We start from the raw sequence: 4,507 nt of genomic DNA, 5'->3' as shown, positions 1-4,507 counted from the left end.
TTCAACGTAACCTCTGTACCCATTAAATCATAATCCACCTTACTCCTGCCTCCTGACCTTGGTCATTTCTACTTCCGGTGTCTGTGAGTTTGCCTACACTAGGTACCTCATACAAGTGGAATCATATAATATTTGTCTTTCTGCGCCTGCCTTATTTCACTAACAATAATATAATTTTTATATTATTTGGATCATTCATTTTGTAGAATAAGTCAAACTGTAATTCCTTTTTATGGTTGAAAATTATTCCATTCTGTGTAGATATCACATTTTATTTATCCATTCATCACCTCATGGACTTTGGATTGTTTCTATCTATTGGCTACTAAGAATAATGCTACTATGAACATTAGTGTACGCATTTCTCTATGGCACCATAATGGTGACAAATAATACTGTACATATTTCAAATATCATTGAATATAACAACACAAGGTGTGACTCTTAGGTGAACTATGGACTTTTAATTAGTAAAAATATACTTACATTGTTTCACTAATTGTAACAAATGTACTTCACCTATGCTATATATTATTAATAGCTGAAACTGGAGTGATAGGATACAGGAATTTTCTGTATGGATGTACAACTTTTATGTCAGTATAATCCTGTTCTAAATAATGTCTAATAATTTAAAGAAATCTCAAAACATGGTTTCAGGGAGGGATGTGTTGTTGCTAACGTTCAAAAATCAGCTAATGTCTAAACCATAACTAGAGACCATCTTCCCTCTTAAACATGAACCAAATTTTGAATTTTAAATGTATGTTTACTTCCATGGTTAAAACAGTACCAGCTGGCTTAGTAAGTTTCAATTTGAACACATGGAATAAAAGAAGAATACTGCTTAATATTTCATAGCTATTTCTTAAATATGAGGCACTGAATAAACTAGAATAATTACTCTTGAGAGAACCTAATGAAAAATTTTCCACAGTACCTTCAGCTGGGTCATTTATAGCGTGCACCCTAAAATGTGGCCAGATGCGGATCTTTTTCAGCCAGCCTGGGATTGATATTCTTGACCTCTGATGAGTGTTTCTTCTTCTCGCATTCTGGGAGCAGCATCCTGGGAAATGCATTACAATAGAGACAACTATTGACATCATGCTGGCAGAAGACCATGGGGAAATTACCAATAATTTATTTACAGTTCAATCCTTTGGTCCCTTTCCTCACCAGCTGCCCAGCAGAGCCTCCTGAATCAAAGTTGGACTTAGGAAGATCTTGCAGTTTGCTATGCAGTGAAAACACCCAACAGACAGGTTTTGTGGGCAAATATCTTTATTTAACTGAGAATGTCTAGAAACTCAGCAAACCATTGGGACAATGACTGATGGACTGGATTCAAATCCCGTTTAGAAGAAGCATGTACTTGGGAAAGATATATAGATCCCTCTTTGCCTCAGTTCCCTGTTCTGAGATGTAGGAATGCTAATATGGCCTACTTTTAGCATTATGTCATGGGGCCAAAAATGATTGAATATAGGTAAAATGTTTGAAAAATAAAGGACCGGTGCTTCAAAAAGCTCTATAAGTGTTCAATCCTGAATGATGGCAAGAATAAGCTGGATATTTCATAGCTGTTGAAAGGAGAGGATGGATTTGACGGCAACAAGTAAAGGAGGGATTCAAGTTTACTCTTCAGCTTTTTCATGGGAACAATGCTTTACAGCTCATGGAGAATATCCATGATCATGTCTGACACCTAGCCCTGTTGGGGGTGAAGGGGAGGGCAAAGTGGGGGTTGTAACCCTTATGTTATGGTGGAGGGTGTGGAAATTTAGAGAGAAAAGTGACTGTCCAAGAGTCACAACCACGATGAATGATGGATTATGGACAGGACAGAGAGAGCCAGTGCCTACCCTGAGCTCAATACGTGGGGTAGATCTCTGGGGTTTCTCTTCACCTTATGCAGTGTTCCTTGCCCAGCACACAGAAACACAGCCGGCACAAGTGATGGAAGACAGACTTTCCACAGGAGAAGGACATTTCGTTTCCTTAGCACAGAATCCGATAGTGAATATTAGCCTCAAAGGAGAAAGGTGGAGTGAATTTCCTCCATCTACTCCTGGAGGCTCCTTCTTTCTCGGACTCCTTCAGAAATGGCTGTGGCATGTGGGTACAAGCATGGGCTCCCTGCAAAAGGAAGGAGGCCTGCCTAGCACTAGGTGCTTCAGGTAAGGGGGAAGGACTCATCCCGAGGCTCTAATAGGAAACAGTTAGAAAGAGGGAAGTGGCAGAGAGATGCATCATAACCATTCAGAATGCTATGAGACCTACTAAGAGATGAGATTTCTTATTAAATGAAGTTGTAATTGAACCAGTAGTAGGCATGCTGAAACCCAGTTTTGTTCATTAAGAATCCAGCCATGGAGCAACTAAGTCCGTGCACCACAACTACAAAGCCTGTGCTCTAGAGCCTGCAAGTCACAACTACTGAGCCCAAGTGCCACAACTATTGAAGCCCATGCACATAGAGCCCGTGCTCTGGAACAAGAGAAGCCACCGAAATGAGAAGCCCGCGCACTGCAACGAAGAGCCAACACAGCCAAAAGAAAAAAAATCCAGTAAACATTTGCTTGGGTGGTGATAGGATTTGTTTTCCAGGTTAAATGAGGCTCACTTGGTATAAAATCAATGCACACACTGAAAGTGTACAGTATATTTATTTTTATATCCATACCCATTCATGATGCAGTGGTGATGGGAATATTTTTTAGAAAGTTGGCCCCAGTAACAGTGATGTTTAGGGGAACATAAATCAAGGGAAACACAACACAAAAAGTTCACATACACACACAGAATCATCCCACTCATTTCACATACAGACACACCCAGTCTCATGCACACAAACCTACACCACCTAACCGTAATACAGCTTCTTCCTGGGACTATAGTAATTGGTCACATTACTTGTAAATCTCTTTCTATCACCAGGACCCCTACTCTCATTCCCAGCACAAATTTGGAATCAGTTTGCCCTCTACACGAAAACCAGCAAGAATGTCCCACTTTCTCATCTTCAAAGTTCTTCCTCCCCAAGTGACTGATTCCACAATACATACCGTTTTCACGTTCTGGGAAGGCCACCTGCAAATACAGAAGAGAAAACACTATGAGGATAAGGTCACAGTGATGCTCAGGTCTTTTGTTCATTTGCTGACAGTAGAAAACCTCATAAGAAACAGTGGTCCAGGGAATCCAGCAAGGGTTACCAGAGCAAACCTACTCAGGCAGAAAGGCAAGAACTTTGCTGGGAGGATGGAACTTCCAAGTCCATTTAGGTTGCAAATTACAGAATTCTTTTCCTAGAGGAAAAATTGCTGCAGGAGAGAGAGATCCATACTCTACAGGCTGTAATGGATGCTGTCAATTTTAATGTCCTGTGGAATTAGGAACCATGAGTTGGTAATAGACTCTCACTCCACATTCTCCCAACCAAGGGAGTTGTATATATCTGGAAGGAATACCCTCAAATATTCATAACTTAATTCTATTGAAAGAGAAATAAAGCAATATTTCTATCTCAGACCAGAAAAAATCCAGCTTACCTTGGGGACCCACGGAGGCTTTTCTTCTGTCCTATCATGGTGCAGGTCAACCGCCACATCCTGAGGGAGAGCTGGAGGGACACAGAGTAATTGTCAGGACACTGGTGATGCTGCTCAGGAATTACTCAGTGGCTTTCTTCTCGATGAGGACATGGGGGGTGTCTATGGATGTGGGAGGTTAGTAAGTGTGGGCTGAGCTGGTGTTGGGCCTTCCTCTTTGGGGAAGAAGGAAGGCAAAGGACAAGAGGAAGGAAATGAAAACAGAGCTTTGGCTTCTTAGCTAAGGGGAGCCTAATCAGAAGGGAAGGATCGATCTAAAAAACGGTAAACACTTAAATGAATGCTGTGTTTCAATGACAGAGACCAATGACCCCTCCTGCCTCTTTTGAGCTTCTGCTAAATTGCCACTGTCTCTTGATTTTTCCCAGATCACTCTTTCTCCAGCATCCACAATGCCAGCTACTGCATTTATCATGTCTTCTGTTGTATAATATTTTATAACTTGATTAACAGCAACCTCCTTAAAGGACTGAATTCCATCCTAGACAAAATATGCTATTTTATTCACTAATCACTTGTCTTAAAGAAAATCAAATACACACGATTTGACAAAACTGAAGTCCTACCCTTTAGATACAGCCACTATCAATCGTATCATATTTTTCTCCCAGTCTTTGGTTTCTGTATAATGTAAGTATGCCCACTGAGTCAGCGGCTGTCCATACTCTAGGGAGCTGTTCCATAAGTGGGACACTTCGTTATGAAGAAGGAGCCCAGACTGAGCACAGCCTGTCTCTAACCCAGCTGTGCAGGAGAAGTGTACAGTCTAACAGTCAGGTTCCACTTTGAGTCCTTGGGTGTGGGCTACAGGAATTGACCAATTCTAAGGCTTATGGTAATGTTATCCAATACAATAAAATAGCTCCCTGATTCTTATCTGCTTTTGGCCTTGT

The sequence above is a fragment of the Mesoplodon bidens genome, assembly GCF_964165515.1.
Source record: "Mesoplodon bidens genome assembly, contig: HAP1_SCAFFOLD_154, whole genome shotgun sequence".
Lineage (NCBI taxonomy): Eukaryota > Metazoa > Chordata > Mammalia > Artiodactyla > Ziphiidae > Mesoplodon > Mesoplodon bidens.
This window is presented reverse-complemented; position numbering follows the sequence as displayed.